The sequence below is a fragment of the Neomonachus schauinslandi genome, chromosome 5 (genome assembly GCF_002201575.2).
Source record: "Neomonachus schauinslandi chromosome 5, ASM220157v2, whole genome shotgun sequence".
NCBI lineage: Eukaryota > Metazoa > Chordata > Mammalia > Carnivora > Phocidae > Neomonachus > Neomonachus schauinslandi.
Genome location: NC_058407.1, coordinates 77,143,437 through 77,160,350, shown reverse-complemented (window position 1 = coordinate 77,160,350; position 16,914 = coordinate 77,143,437). Strand labels below are relative to the sequence as shown.

The following is a 16,914-nucleotide window of genomic DNA, read 5'->3' as shown; positions in this document are numbered from 1 at the left end:
TTTCCTGGAGTCCAGAGTCTCTCATGGTTCGTCTCCCTCTCTGATTTCTCCCCATTCAGCTTTCCCTCCCTTCCCCTGTGGTCCTCCACGCTATTCCTTATGTTCCACATATGAGTGAAACCATATAATTGTCTTTCTCTGCTTGACTTATTTCACTTAGCATAATCCCCTCCATGTCAATGCAAATGGTGGGTATTCATCTTTCTGATGTCTGAGTAATATTCCATTGCATATATAGACCACATCAAGGTGAATTCTTAATGGACTCTGGCCTTGGCAGTTTTTCCTTAAAGGCCTCACTCACTTTCTCCATGCAGACCCTTTCTCTATTAGCTTGTTCTTGCTAATGGATGTCAGATACAGAGTTAGATCAAGCATAGTATCAAACCTTTTCTGGGAATACAGTGGAAGGTTTAGACTGGTTTCTTCCCATGAAGTGAAAGCAATAGGAATCCTATAGGTATATTTTTTTGAGTATTATGGAAAGAGTTTTAATTTGCAATAATTCTAAAAGGAGGTAGAATTTAGTCTCATAAGTGAGTTGCTGTATTTCTTTATTCATCTGATAGATGGCTTTGATAAAAGTATGAATAAATCTAAAATATGAACTTAAAATCAGATTTTTTTATTAAAGACTTTATTTATTTATTTGACAGAGAGAGACACAGTGATAGAGGGAACACAAGCAGAGGGAGAGGGAGAAGCAGGCCTCCTGCCAAGCAGGGAGCCCGATGCGGGGCTCGATGCGGGGCTCGATCCCAGGACCCTGGGATCACGACCTGAGCCGAAGGCAGACACCTAACAACTGAGCCACCCAGGTGCCCCACTTAAAGTCAGATTTTTTACTATTTATAAGTACTTCCTTCAGGAAAATGGTGATTTACCTACTAAAAAAGTAAAAAATCATTTATGATGACTACTGTAAGTATGCATTTTTTTCCTCTGCTCATCAATATTTCCTCTCCCCTTTCTCATCTCCTAATTAAGATTTCTGAAGACTAATATATTTTGAAAACTATTTTCACATAGAAAAATACAAATATCATAACTACTTTTTCATTCCTCTCTTCAAAATATATTCAAGTTGAGCTCAAATTTAATCATTTTAAATACCCCATTTATTAAATTTATTTTTTGTCTTTCCAAAGTATCAAATTATTTTTGGCACTATATTTCTCAATAAATGGTCTAGCTCGCAGCCCATTTTCTCCCCCTATTTAATCCTGCCATCAGGCATGATGCTATGTGCCTAAAAATGTTATAACCTTATTACCCCAGTATTAGAAAATGAGTTTGTTTGGGGGTTAACGTGAGTAATTATCTTTTATTTTAAATGGGAAAAAATCTACAGATTATTCCTGGGAAGTAATTTAAGTCATCTATGCTTGCTTTTATGATCTGCCCTCTTCACCTCCATCATGCTACTGTCATAAGAGAGTCTGTCTCCAAACATCACAAATTCTTCCAGTCTATTTGAAATTTTTCCCATTGGGTATATGTAGAGACTAATCATATTTCTTTTTTAAAAATTTTTTATTGTTATGTTAATCACCATACAGTACATCATTAGTTTTTGATGTAGTGTTCCATGATGCATTGTTTGCCTGTAACACCCAGTGCTCCATTCAGTATGTGCCCTCCTTAATATCCATCACCAGGCTAACCCATCCCCCCACCCGCTGCCCCTCTAGAACCCTCAGTTTGTTTTTCAGAGTCCATAGTCTCTCATGGTTCGTCTCCCCCTCCGATTTCCCCCCTTCATTCTTCCCCTCCTATCTTCTTTTTTTTTTTCTTAACATATATTGCATTATTTGTTTCAGAGGTACAGATCTGAGATTCAACAGTCTTGCACAATTCACAGCGCTCACCATAGCACATACCCTCCCCAATGTCTATCACCCAGCCACCCCATCCCTCCCGCCCCCCACCACTCCCGCAACCCTCAGTTTGTTTCCTGAGATTAAGAATTCCTCATATCAGTGAGGTCATATGATACATGTCTTTCTCTAATTGACTTATTTCGCTCAGCATAACACCCTCCAGTTCCATCCGCATCATTGCAAATGGCAAGATCTCATTCCTTTTGGTGGCTGCATAATATTCCATTGAATATATATATACCACATCTTCTTTATCCATTCATCTGTTGATGGACATCTTGGCTCTTTCCACAGTTTGGCTATTGTGGACATTGCTGCTATAAACATCGGGGTGCACATACCCCTTCAGATCCCTACATTTGTATCTTTGGGGTAAATACCCAATAGTGCAATTGCTGGAGCGTATGGTAGCTCTATTTTCAACTTTTTGAGGAACCTCCATACTGTTTTCCAGAGTGGCTGCACCAGCTTGCATTCCCACCAACAGTGTAGGAGGGTTCCCCTTTCTGCACATCCTCGCCAACATCTGAGACTAATCATATTTCAATGATAGTGATATTCCCTTATTTCCATTGCTAAAGAGAAATTATCCTGACACTTGTTTTTTTTTCACTTTATAAAATTTCAGTGCTGTTTTATTTTATTTTATTATGTTATGTTAATCACCATACATTACATCATTAGTTTTGGATGTAGTGTTCCATGATTCATTGTTTGTGCATAACACCCAGTGCTCCATGCAGAACGTGCCCTCCTCAATACCATCACCAGGCTAACCCATCCCCCCACCCCCTCCCCTCTAGAACCCTCAGTTTGTTTTTCAGAGTCCATAGTCTCTCATGGTTCGTCTCCCCCTCTGATTCCCCCCCTTCATTCTTCCCCTCCTATCTTCTTTTTTTTTTTCTTAACGTATATTGCATTATTTGTTTCAGAGGTACAGGTCTGTGATTCAACAGTCTTACACAATTCACAGCACTCACCATAGCCTGACATTTGTTGAAAATGGTAAGGAAGACTTTATTCAAGACTATTGTGATAGGAGCCAAGATTATTGCAATTGGGGAGGGAGATTGAACTCAACTCTGAATATAAATAAGGGTGAGTGGGGATTTCTAGCTGGTAGACAGCATGAGGGAGAGGATGGCAACTTAATAAGGAACTTGCTTAGATATTAAGGTGGGGGTGAGTTAGAAATCAAACTTGGTTAGAAATCAAAGGTGGAGGAAGAAGAGCTTGATTGGATCGAGAGTGGGGAGGATTCTCAATAAACTGGCCTGGCAGGATTTTCTGCTAAAACTGGGTTCAACAGGTCAAGATCAAGACCTAGTTGAGAAGAAGGCTCAGGGGAGTCTGATAAAGTTTGATTAAGTAGGGATTCTTTGTCACCATAACATTCTGAGTTTAGATTTACCCACAAATAAGGCCTAATTTAGAATACTAGAGGTACCATAGTAGCTCTAGAAAATAAGCTCCATCATTATTCATAATGCTTGTATAAGTGAGTGACACCAACTGTCCTCATCAGAACAAAATCTTTTAGTAGAACTGTACACACACTGGGGCGCCTGAGTGGCTCAGTTGGTTAAGCATCTGCCTTCAGCTCAGGTCATGGTCTCAGGGTCCTGGGATCGAGCCTCACTTTGAGCCCCACATCGGGTTCCCTTGCTCAGCGGGAGCCTGCTTCTCCTTCTCCCTCTGTCCCTTCCCCTGCTCTTGCTCGCTCACTCTCTCTCAAATAAATAAAATCTTAAAAAAAAAAAACAAACAACTACACACACTGACAATTTGTTCCAAATGAAATCTAGGAAATCTGATCAACCTCAGAGGATGATGAAAGTATTTGTATTATTTACATTGTGCTATTTGCCAGTCTCTCTCCTGAATCATTTTGGTAAATTAATTCTTTTAATCCTTGCTATAACCTTCTGAGGGAGGTACTATTACTATTATCATCCCAGGTTTGTGGACAGGGAAACTGAAGCACCTAGCAGTTACAAAACTTGTCCAAAGTTACTTAATTGAAATATGTGAGGGTTGTGATTGGAACTTAGGGAACATGACCTTGAGATGCTGCTCTTCACCCCTGGGCTTTCCCGCTTCTGTAAAACCCCTTTCTTTCCATGTCCCCAAGCAAACGCGTAAAACTGGAAGACAGGTAAAGGGGAAGTGGATGGACATATATTTATAGAAGTCCATAGCTTTTGGTGCCTTCTTCATATTCAGTACTCTTTGCTTCCACCACCTACTACAGTACTTAATACATAAGAAGTCATTAATGATAAATAGATCATTAAATGAATTACAAGATGATGTTCAGTTTCTGACCGTCAAGGAGATAGCCAGGTTAGGTTTCTCAAACTCTGGCTCGCACGGCCTGCAGTGACAACATTTTAGGAGCGAAGGGCACCATCTGCATTTCACAACACACAGCCATGGGGTTACAAGTGTGCCTGGCAGCCCAGCCCACAGAACCTTACAATACCAGCTCGCAGTGAGATGGGCCTCAGGCACATGTATATAACAGGGCTGTGAGCCTTTCTTCATGAGCAGCTAGAGCTCCCTTGAATATAAGGCTTCTGGTTGTGAGATGCTGTGGGAGCCCCTTCCATTGCTCTTCAGACCCGTTCAAGTTTTTCTGCCACATTTCCTGCTCGGCTCTTATTTATATCTTCTTCTGGTCCTAGGGAAACCAGAAGTGGGAGAAATCGGACAAAAAGGTAAGAGAAAAACAAGCCATGAATGAAGTCCCAGATGTTGCTAAAGCTAATAATAGGAGTGACAAGCTAAATGAGTCTTGGGGTGAGATACCTCATTTTCACTTTGGCTTGGTTTCCCCCAGAGCTCACCAGAACTCATTTATCCTAAGAAATCGATGACTAATTTCCTGTGAAGTAGAATCAATGAGTCTGCAATGTTCTACGTTGGTTAAAAATGATTGCTTGGTTTCCTTTGGCCTGTGAAGTACAAGCCAAATGATTGTTGCAAGTTACTTAGATGTTTGAATGAAGAAAAAGTATTTTTTTTTTCACTGTGACTCCATGATATGAAAGGCTGACCTTTCTGTGGCAGCAGGGAAGGGGTTGTGGGGGTGGGGAAGGGGTGGGGATGGTTGTCCCCAGTCTCTAAAACTCAGTTCCGCCCTGAGTACATCCATTACCAAGGGTGACTTTGGTACATCTGGTACAGATTTGAAGGCTAAGGGTTTTCATATGGGATTCAAACATAGATTATAGTAGAAAGGAACTTGAGAGCTCCAGGGAAGAATTTGATATTTCAATTGTATTTGATCATTTTATTAAATTTGCCTGGAAAAATCAATTAAAAAACAGAATTTAATTTTCATACTCAGAGCAGAGGTTATCCATTCCAGCTCATGCCTAACAATAGATGTGGCCTGTGTGTGTGTGTGTGTGTGTATGTGTGTGTGTGGTTAAATTACCCCAAAGTGCAAAAACGTTGCCTGTTCCATTCTGGTTGGGTATGGGGGAATTGGAATGGGGCCTTCATTCCATAAACACTTCCCCTCCTTTTTTGCTTCGACTGGCTTCTCCATGGAACATGTTCAAACCATATACATACCAAAGTCGTGATGTATTAGACTGAAGCAGTGTTTTTAAAAGTTATTAAGAGTATACTGAAATTGCAAAGTGGAATTAATGCCATTGTATGAAAGATGTGTGGTTATATACATTAACAGAGGGGTCACCAAGGGAGTACTCTTTTTTGAGTGAAAGGCTATAAAAATAATGTGTATTAACAAGTAATTAGTTAACTTTGTAAATAAAATCTTTCAGGCAAGTTACTTACCTTCTTTGAACCTCAGCTCTCTCATCTGTAATAATCATGCCTGCCTCATGGGATTATCATGGGGTCCAATGGGATACTACATATGAGGCCCTTAGTAGAAGGCTTGATACGAACCATCTTAGCTACTGCTGTTGTTGTTATTATTGCAGATTGAAGTTTACGGTTATAGGATAGCTCCAGATACATTATGCTCTAAACAATTAGCATATATTTTTCCCAGTGGGAAAATTGGATGAAGGGGCTATTGGAATTCTCTAGAATAATAATTTCATGGGGGGGGGTATTTCAAGGAAGGATCAGAACTCATATAGGTCTTGGGCCTTTCTGGCTATCCAGTAAGACCATAGAATAAATGTTGATGTGGAAATATGCAAATAAGCAGCAAATGAGGGCAATGATATTCTCCCCAGAGTGGAGCTGCCAGAGTTTTGCTCAATATTTGTCAGTTAGTACACCGTTGAGCACCTCAAGGCCTCACCTTGTTCCGACGCCAAAAATGATTACAGCTTGCCTGATTTCCAAACTAAGTAACACATGGATGGGAAGGTGCATGCTCTCTACACTAGAGAATATTGAGCCAAGGTTATCTTATTGGCTTCCTGGAGAAGGAAACAGGCTCTGGAGACAGGGTTCCTGGGTTCAGATTCCCACTCTTCCTCCTTCAACTGTCAGACTTGCACAAGTTCCTTAAGCTTCTTGGCTGAGAGTTGTCATTTGGTTACCTCCTGGACTTATTGAAAGGGTTACATGAGGAAATACTTATATGACACATGGGATATTTGTCCACAACATAGTAAGTGCTGCATAAATATTAGTGATCATTTTATTTATCTTGTTGGATGCTATTTATACTGCAAGGCGTTAAAAGATAAACTGAGGCATATTAAATATGTTAAGAGTTTATCTGTTAGAATTGGGTGGTGCTAAGCCAGAAGGAAAGCCAGGAAATTATTTGATTAGCTCTAACTTATATGGTTGCATTATTTGGGAAAGCCAAGTTGGTTATTTGTGATTGGTTATCCTTAGGTTTCAGTTTCTTAACTTTGAGGCATTATGGACTTAGGTTTGGTGGGCTTGTGTATGATAGGAAGGCATTAAAGCTACCTCAGTCTAATGGCCTCCTTGTTGAATTATTTTAACAGAAGTTAGATATCATTCTGGTTTTACTACCTGGTTTCCTCCATGAATTAAGTTGACTCAGAGTAAAGAAATTGAGAGAAAGGAAAATCAGAGGTCTCATTCCCCAAACCCATAGTCAAGCCTCTATACTTGCTTCCTCTATTAATTTAATAGCAGAGGATCTGAAAATTGCCTTAAGATTTAAACTATTGCTCTTTTCACTTCTAATAGTGAAGGTTCACAAAATACTGGGACAAGGTCTTTGTCACTAAAGTGACTGTAAGGAGTTAATTAGCAAAAGTTCATATGCAAATTCTGCTCTGGAAAAGCTTAAGCTGTAAGTCACTTCTCCAAACTATTTTGGAAACACAAACCTATTTGTGATGGTGAGTTTCTTTTAAAATGAATGTCTAATGCATCCCAAATCACTTTGATGTAGTATTATAGAGTAGGCATATATCTTTTGCCCATCTTTTCCAAGAGTTTGGATATATATCTAATTTTCACACTGTTTTTCATTCCACCTTGAAATCACTTTAGTTCTAGTCTCATCCTGGCCTGGAGATAGTGTGTGGAGCCTCTGAATCCCACTAAACAGGTATTTTGAGTAATGATGTAGGAGACTACTAAATTCTTTTAGAGCTAAATGGTACCACTTGGAACGGTGGTGGAGCTACCCTGGGGGAGCACCATCCAAAAGCCTGATGAGGCAGTGTATTTGAAAGAACATAGAACACAATCAATATTTTTATCTTACTTAGATCTTTAAAAAATATGATTCGAAAATAAAATTCAAAGCCAATGTCACTTTCCTTCTTTAAAAGGAGGTAATTTTTTCTATCCTGGTGAAGAATGAGAGATCCCTTAGAGTATAGAGGTGCCCTGATTTCTGTAGGGCACCCTCTGTGCTGCAATTGTTATATTTCTGACTTCTGGTGTTTGTCAACAGATTTGGCTCCTTGGTGGCGAAGAGCCAGGGAAACATTTTGTTCAAGGCACTTTGATTGGCAGTATTTAAAAGAACTTATTTGGAAATTTTGAGAAGGGAATTTAAATTAAAGAAAATAGAAACATCACAGTGAAGCTATCAGAAATAAAACAATGTCAATACGATCAGATATGGCTTATCCATGATCCCTGATGAAGTGGTTTCATATTATCTAATTTAACTCCTGACAATTAACATGAATTTCCCCCTTTCATCTTTCTTAGGGTTAATGAACAATGAATGGGCAATTTTAAATTATGCATAAGAAGTAGGTTCCTTTTCTCTCACATTTTGCTTCTCTATTGAGCAGATACTCAGTGTATTTGCAGAATTTGAACCAAGACTTTCCACATCATCCTTTTTGACATTTTGCCTTTCATATGGGACATTACAACTGGTTGTCTCTATAAACAGTTTCGTCTGGGCAGATTACTTTATTAAGCAATCAATTTTTCAAGAATACTATGAAATGAGGAACTATAGTGTCAGCCAAGGAAACATCTAAAAAAGCAACATTCTCTTGACTGCAGGAAAAAACATGTTTTTCCTAAGAATTTTTATGTTGCATTTTGTTTTCCAGAGCAATTACCACCTGCCCTGTGCTAGACTTAACACCAGAACAGAATAGGCACAAGCCGTGTATGTTGCCCTGGTGCTTGGCTAAGGTCAATATAATTGACTGCCATTTTGTTTTCTCTTAAAGAGTGGGTTTTTTAAGCCTTATTACCATCACCAACCTAATCTACCTTTTCCTCAGCAAAAGATTCTAGTAGTCCTACCTTTGATATAGATTGTTTCATTTCCAAATGAAACAAAAAAATCACCAGGTTTTTTCCTGTAAAATATTAGAGCGATGTCTCTGTTTTCTCTTCTGAAAAACGGCACCTCCCCTTGTAGGGCTACATTTACTTTAAAGGTTTAAATGTTAAACAAGTTATTACTTTTAAGTCATGTACTACCAAAAAACTCCATTTGAGAAACTTGCTATAAAACTGATTATTTGGGGCATCTGGGTGGCTCAGTCGGTTAAGCCGCTGCCTTCGGCTCAGCTCATGATCCCAGGGTCCTGGGATCGAACCCCGCATCGGGCTCCCTGCTCAGCAGGGAGTCTGCTTCTCCCTCTCCCTCTGCCTGCCACTGTCCTTGCTTGTGCTCTCTCTGTGTCAAATACATAAATAAAATCTTAAAAAATAAATAAAAAATAAATAAAACTGATTATTTTTGGAGTGATTCATTTCAATTTTTTTCCATCATATTCTCACAAAAAATCTGAATCTTCCCTGAAGTGTGGATATCTTGACTGGCATCTGCAGCCACTTAGGGTGAAACTCATAAAAGAGTGTCTTTGTTTGGGGCAGAAGAAAAATAGACTACTAAGGTTTTTTTTTTTTTTTCATTTGCCGAAACTCAGCAATGTTCTTTCTGTAGTTATTCAGTTTTGACATTCTTTGCACTCGTTGTTTTTAAAAGCATACCCACCCATGGTCGAGTGTATTTCTAAAGCCCATCTTCCCCTGAGTATGGCAGGCTGAGCTTCCATAGTAGTTTACCTGTTGTATGACATTCGATATATTTTGGAGTTGTAGTCCGTTTTTAATTCTTCTAATGATGGAGAAACAAAATAAGATAAAATATGAAGTTCCTGCAAGGTATCTGCTATTTTTTAATAGAGCCATATGAGAAACTCAGGTGTGAGGCTTGGGAATCTGATTTTTTTTTTTAAGATTTTGTTTATTTGAGAGACAGTGTGAGTGGAGAGGGTCAGAGAAGGAGGAAGAAACAATCTGAAGCAGACTCCGCACTGAGCACAGAGCCCGAAGGTGGGGCTCAATCACAGGACTGCGAGATCATGACCTGAGCCGAAACCAAGAGCTGGGGGCGTAACCTACTGAGCCACCCAGGCACCTTCTGGAATCTGATTTTTAAACAAGCTCCGTGGTGGTCCACATGGGCATCATTATTCTAGCAATCCCATGTTAAATTCAGGCTGTACCTGCTGACTGTTGCATCTCCCACTTTAGAGAAAATACAGTGAAACATAAAGTAGTTTTGAGCAGCAAAAAGGAATTGGTTGGTGAAGTAAAGGTGTCAGAAAGTTTTTTTGTTTGTTTTTTTAAAGATTTTATTTATTTATTTGACAGAGTGAGACACAGTGAGAGAGGGAACACAAGCAGGGGGAGTGGGAGAGGGAGAAGCAGGCTTCCCGCGGAGCAGGGAGCCCGATGCGGGGCTCGATCCCAGGACCCTGGGATCGGGTCCCACGTCAGGCTCCCGGCTCAGCGGGGAGCCTGCTTCTCCCTCTGACCCTCTCCTCTCTCAGGCTGTTTCTCTCTCACTCGCTCTCTAATAAATAAATAAATAAAATCTTTAAAAAAAAAAAAACCATATCCCTTTGTTTTTTGATTTATTCAAGAAATCTATTGAGTATCTACTAAGTGCTGGGTTCTACCCTAAATCCAGAGGATATAGTATTGAACAAAAGCAGATAGTGTTCCTGCCCTCATGGAATTTAAAGCCTAGCAGGGGAGGAATTTTAATCAATACATTGTAGACATGAGTATAAAATTATAGCTGTGATAAGAGCTAACAGAGAAAAGTACATGAAAAGAGCTTACATTACAGATCAGACCGAATATGGAAGGTCAGGGAAGGCTTCTCAGCAGAAGTGATGGTTAAACTGGTATCTGGGTGGGTAAACTGGTAACGGGTGACTGGGAGCTGATAAACAAAGATGGACTGGAGAACATGCCAGTAAAGGGAACAACATTCATCATGCAGTCATTCTCTGTGTCCAACACTGTTCTTGGTGTTGAGGATACAGCAGTGAACAAAACAAATTCCCTGCCCATGTGGAGCTTACGTTTTGGTTGGGTAAGGAAACAGACTTATAAAAAATGACCAAATAGATATAAATGTTGTCAAGTGGTCTTAAGTGCTGTGAACGGGGAGTACAGGATGTGCAGGTGAGGTGGATATTTTACAAGGGACAGCTAGGGGAAGGTCTCCCTAACAAGCCACCTTTGAGCTGAGACCTGGAGGGGAGGCAGCAGTTCGGGCAGCTCTGGGTGGCAGAGGCTTACCTGAGCAGAACAAGAGCTGAAGCCTGAAGTAGAGCATCCCTGGACATGGTCTAGGAACACGAGACTGTGTCTGACTGGAGAGTGGAGGCAGTGGTAGTAGATGCTGCCAGGGAGGTTAATAGGGTCAAATGATTCAGTCCCTTTTATGGGAGGACAGCATTAGGAAATTTTAGCGTAGAACTGATAGACCTGACTTGCCCGCGAGAAGGATCTCTTGAGCTAATACATAGAGAATAGACTGTTAGTGGAGCAGAGGTGAGGCAGCGAGAACCATTTAGAGGTTGTTCCACTAAGGTTTAGACCAATCTGACACAAGCAAAGATGGTGAGAATCAGTCAGATCCTGGATATACCTTGCAGGTAGAGCTGATGGGTTTTGCTGAGAGGTGGAAGTGGAGCATAAGAAAAAGAAAGTCGGATGGCCTCAGCATCTCTGCACAGAGCAACACAAAGAATCAAGGTTTTATTTTTACTAAGATGAAGAAGGTTGCAAGTGGAGTGGGTTGGCGGAGGTGTTTCAGGAGCTGGTTTTGAGGCATTTTACGTTAGAGACGCCTCTTAGACATATACCAAGCCTAGAGAGAAGCTTGACATGTTCGGTTAACACTGTGTCTGAGCAAAGCAAGCACGGGAGAACATGTTGTCCAATGTGCTGGAGAGACAGGCTGGGGCCAAACCACGTCAGACCTTGGAAATCACCTTGGAGATTTCAGCCTTTAACCTAGGAGCAAAGGGAAGTCATGAGGCATTAAGGGATATTTCAAGCTGTCAGGTTTTCATTTCCAAATGAGAAGTGGCTGCAGTGTTGCAAAGAAGCTGGAGGTGGGGATTGGAACACAACAGTCTAGACAAGATGTGGTGGTTTAAGCCAGGTGGTTGCGGTTGGTGTGGAAAGGCAGGCAATTAGATGAATTCAGGAGGTGACTGTCAGGAGGTGATGGGCAGATGTGGAGGTGAGAGGGAAGGAAGTGCCAAAGGTGACTGTAGGCTTTCAGGCTTGTTCGAAAAAATGGACAGTGATTTCCTTCTAGAATACGGGAAAAATTGGAATGAGAATGAGTCTTTAGGGAAAAGGGCATAAGATTAAGGTGCCTTTATAGTATACAAGTGGAAATGTCAAGTAAGCAATCACACACCATGGTCTGAAACTTAGGGGTAAGGCCTAGGCAGGAGAGAGTAATTTGGGAGAGGTAATCCAAAGCTTAAAAGAAGCATAGCTTCGAGTGGGGCAGATTGATATGCAGGAGAGGGAAGGGATCATCGATCATATAGCTGTCAAAGAAGACGGGAGGAAATGGAATCCAAACCCAAGTAGAGGGATGAGTCCTGGTACAAAGGGTTGAAAAGGATGGGTGCGGATTCAAGAAGATGTATTTGTATGCTTCAGTCATTCAACAAATACACATTGTGTGCCTATCATGCGTCATGCACAGATCAACCTGCTGCGGATATGGAGATTTAAAAGAAACAACCCTTGGGGCGCCTGGGTGGCTCAGTTATTGGGCATCTGCCTTCGGCTCAGGTCATGATCTCAGAGTCCTGGGATCGAGCCCCGCATCAGGCTCCCTGCTCCGCGGGAAGCCTGCTTCCTCTCTCCCACTCCCCCTGCTTGTGTTCCCTCTCTTGCTGTCTCTCTGTCAAATAAATAAATAAAATCTTTAAAAAAAACAAAAATAGGGGCGCCTGGGTGGCTCAGTTGGTTAAACGGCTGCCTTTGGCTCAGGTCATGATCCCAGAGTCCTGGGATCAAGCCCCGCATCAGGCTCCTTGCTCAGCGGAGAGCCTGCTTCTCCCTCTCCCTCTGCCTGCCTCTCTGCCTACTTGTGCTCTCTATCTCTCTGTCAAATAAATAAAATCTTAAAAAATAAATAAATAAATAAATAAATTAAAAAAATAAAAATAAAAATAAAAGAAACCACCCTCTCCATGAAGGACCTCTTAGTCCAATAGGAGAGACTGCACAAGTGTAGCAACAGAACGTGAGAGCCGCAGGAACGCTGCGCACGCGGCCCCTGAAACTTCGTGAACGTAGACTTCCAAAAGTTCAGAGAAGAGATGGGTACCATATTATGGCCTATGTTGCTGAAAAAGAGAATCTCTCAAGGGGGTTGGGAATCTGAATCCAAGAATTCAGATTTTGTGATTGATCCCTGGGGAGAGACAAATACTGTTTCCAGTACAAAACGAGAACCCCGAGATTGAACGAATCGTTTGCAGTTCTAGGCTAAGATTTCTTTTAAGACAGCCTCTCCCTAACTTTCTCCTCGAAAACTAGAGCACTGGACTCAGTCTGTGCATGTCCTCGAGCTTCCAGCACTCCAGACTTCTGCATTGACCCTGAACCAGTTTCAGGCTGGTCTCGTCCTTTCCACCCTGGCCAATATCCAAATTGCAAACCTCCCTAGTCATCTGTCCTCCCACATATCCTCATAGCCGCATTCCTTTGTGCTTTCTTCCCTTCTCTTGTTTTTTTCTTCCTACTACTTCCTTCCCTTGTACTCTTTCCATCATCTCTACATCTTGTACTTCCTTACTTCAACTGAAATTTGAATATCCCATTAGGAACAATCTCAAGTAGTTTATTCTCTCTTTCCAAAGATCAGGAGAGTGTTCAGCATCCTCTTATGGCCTATGCACTGTATCTTCAGACATCTTTTCTGTAGGCCATGCCATCTGATTAGTGTTCTGCCTAGTATCTCTGCCATCTGTCAACATCATAATTATTCCTCTATACTCTTTCATAGCTTTGGCATCTGAGTCCCAGTCTCCCTCTTCACTCCAGATTCTGGTACGTCAATGTGGATGACCCAAAAATTATACCCATCCCCCTCCAACATCCTTGGCCTATTCATTTTCTTTTTTTTTTAATTTTTTTTTTTTTATTTGAGAGAGAGAGAATGAGAGACAGAGAGCATGAGAGGGAGGAGGGTCAGAGGGAGAAGCAGACTCCCTGCCGAGCAGGGAGCCCGATGCGGGACTCGATCCCGGGACTCCAGGATCATGACCTGAGCTGAAGGCAGTCGCTTAACCAACTGAGCCACCCAGGTGCCCGGCCTATTCATTTTCAATGCTCTTCAGGTTAACTCCTCAGTGACAACTATTCCCATGGCCACATCATGGATCTTGTCACCCGCAGCTGCTTCAACTCTGCAATCCTGAATTCTGGCATCTCTCTCTGAAAACAATCTGTCACTAAAAAGTTGAAGCCTTCAGTGTTCTCGTCACTATACCTATTCTTTGACCTCCATGAGTGCTCTAGTCCCTTGACCATCCCCCCTCCATTTTCTCCCAGTCTATCAGTCCTGACCCCATCTTGGCTTTATTTTCACTCCTAACTGGCCTAGACTATATAATTTTTAATCATTCTCTTCAACTATTTTCTTAAATCATAAACGCAGTTTTCTAGCTACCTTCCATACTTCACCTCCAGAATCCAAGTCCTAGGAAGACTCCCATGTCCAGCTTCACTGCACCAATTCACGCACCACCAAGCACAGCTGTGAAAAATTGCACGTGTGCGGACTGATGTCACTAACTGTCTCCAATTTTGGCTAGACCCTCAATCTTGCTCAGCAATCCTTCTGCCTGCCCTGGTCATCTTCCTCTTACAGCACTCACAATAGCTCCTTCGCTCCTTCACTCTCCCCCTCGAGTCCTCTCTACCCCGTAATTTCCCATGCTGTTTTCAGCACCTGACTTCCTTTCCCCTTTCCAAAGAGAATAGAAGCCTCAAGATAGGCACTCTGTCAGTTTATCCTCCCATGGATAAACTGCACAATTCATCATCTTCCTTCTTTTCCCCCTTGCCAGCCATGTACCTGCATGAATTTATCAATATTTGCACCAAATTAATATATATCTCTCCTCCTGTCAAAAGTTTATTTGTGAACTCGGTTTGGATTGCATTTGCATTTCTCTCTTCTCTCTTTGGGGCCTCTCTCTATTGCTTTATAGTATTTAGGCAGTAGGAAAGATGTTCATAAAGAAGCTGGGTAAGATTAATAGACTGGGATGAAAATAAAGATCCTGAGTCAGGATGACAGAATAAGCAGTGGTTGGAATTTTTTAAGTGGGAGTAAAAAATCTCATCGTATTTTCACTGTAGTACATGCTGGGAATGCAAGTTTAGCAGCTTTGTGTACTGTGGAAATGTACCTTTGTGCATCTGTAGGTACTTTTCCACAAGTCATTCCCTGGAAAATTGACTGTTACTGAGCCACTTCTTGTAAGAAGTCTTGAAGTGTGTGGTCAAATAAGAGATACGCTGCTGTGGAGTCCGGGTCTGGTAAATCTGTAGTCAATACACATTTACTAGTGGTCGGGCTTTTCTTCTCTTAGAGTAAGCCTGGAAGCCATACCAGAACACATCCACGCACGTTCCCTTTTCCGAAGGCACCTGGCCCACGTCCCAGTCGTTCCTGGGCATCTACAACGCACAAGCAGCATTGATACAGGGGCTGTACCCCCTTCGGGGGAGAAACGTGGTGCGTTGTGGGAGCAAATGAGACCAGAGTTATATTGTTGTCAGGAAATAAAGTGCTGCTAGTCAATACCATGTTGCCTTTCTGTTAACTCCAGTGAATTCTAGGTTGAGTTACCAAACAGGAAATCTTCTTTTGTGGACTCGATCAGACGATTGAGAGACATGGCTGGTAGAGCAGAGGTGTTTTTTATTAAAGCTTTAATGTTCAGAAAGAATTTCCCGTACCCTTTTGAAGTACCGAATTACACCTTGGACCAAAGAGAGGGAACCAGGACACAGCTAAGAAAAAAAAGAACGCTGGATCCTTTAGTAACTTTGTGCCTTCGTTTCTGGTTTGGGGAACAACAAATCCAAAATGCCCATGCTTTTGAAACAAGAGAACCAGAGCAACAGAAAATCAACCATGTTAAACTGCTGATACATTGTCATCTTTAGCTTTAACTAAGTTAGTTAAAGCTAGTTAGATTGATCATGATAAGAATATATTTCTGGGGGCACCTGGGTGGCTCAGTCGGTTAAGCATCTGCCTTCAGCTCAGGTCATGATCCCGGGGTCCTGGGATCGAGTCCCGCATTGGGCTCCCTGCTCGGTGGGGAGCCTGCTTCTCCGTCTCCCTCTGCTGCTCCCCCTGTTTGTGCTCTCTCTCTCTCTCTCTCAATCTCTGTCAAATAAATAAATACAAATCTTGAAAAAAAAAGAATATATTTCTAATGCTTGCTTATTACTAGCCCAGTCTAAAATATAAAGAAACTCTTTTTCCTGCCTTGTTTTAATACATTTGTGTAGTAAGTTAAAGATAAGGGGTTCTGTGCTCACGAACATTACCAGCAATTCCATTCCACTTGAAAATACCTAAAGAGTTCTAAACCCAAACTGAAAAGTATTATTAAATCCACCTTGAGCTAAGTGCAAAAATGGTTGGAATAGAGCCTCACATAATAGTTTAGATCAGTGGTTCTCAGAGTGTAGTCTACAGTGGGGCACCTGGGTGGCTCAGTCGGTTAAGCATCTGACTTTTGATCTCAGCTCAGGTCGTGATCTCAGGGTCATGAGTTCAAGCCCCAAATTGGGCTTCAGGCTGATCGTGGAGCCTACTTAAAAAAAAAAAAAAAAGTGTGGTCTGCAGATTTCTGCAGTCTCCAAGATACTTTCAGGAATCCACAGGATCAAAGCAACTTTCATAAAAATAGTAAGATGTTATCTGCCCTTTTTACTGTGTTGACATTTGCACTGATGGTACAAAAGTGATGCGGGGTAAAACAGCACGAATTAAGGCAGTGACCCCAACCTGTACTAATCGTCATTGTATTCTTGATCATCAGGCCCTCACAGCTTAAAAAAATAGCCAATTTCATTTAAGAATGTCCTTGAAGAAGCAGTTAAAATAATTGTATTTCAACCCTTGCTTACACGTCTTGGGTATTTCGTGTGATGACATGAGAAGTACATATAAAGAACTGCTGCTGCATCCCAAAGGCTGGTTGTCTCAAAGAAAAGCACCTTGTGATGGGGCTGAGAACTGAGCCAGCTGATTTTTTCACAAAGTATCATTTTATCT

General features: G+C 41.5%; 1 protein-coding gene across 2 annotated transcripts in view; it reads left to right on the top strand.

Annotated features, from left to right (window-relative positions):
- The first annotated feature begins 4,377 nt into the window (after positions 1 to 4,377).
- FAR2 (fatty acyl-CoA reductase 2) overlaps positions 4,378 to 16,914 on the top strand; it is a 93,685-nt gene continuing 81,148 nt past the window's right edge. For both annotated transcript variants that reach the window (XM_021690763.2, XM_021690762.2), the window contains exon 1: positions 4,378 to 4,597. The gene's annotated coding sequence lies outside the window, so the exon portion shown is untranslated. The remainder of the gene's footprint in view (positions 4,598 to 16,914) is intronic.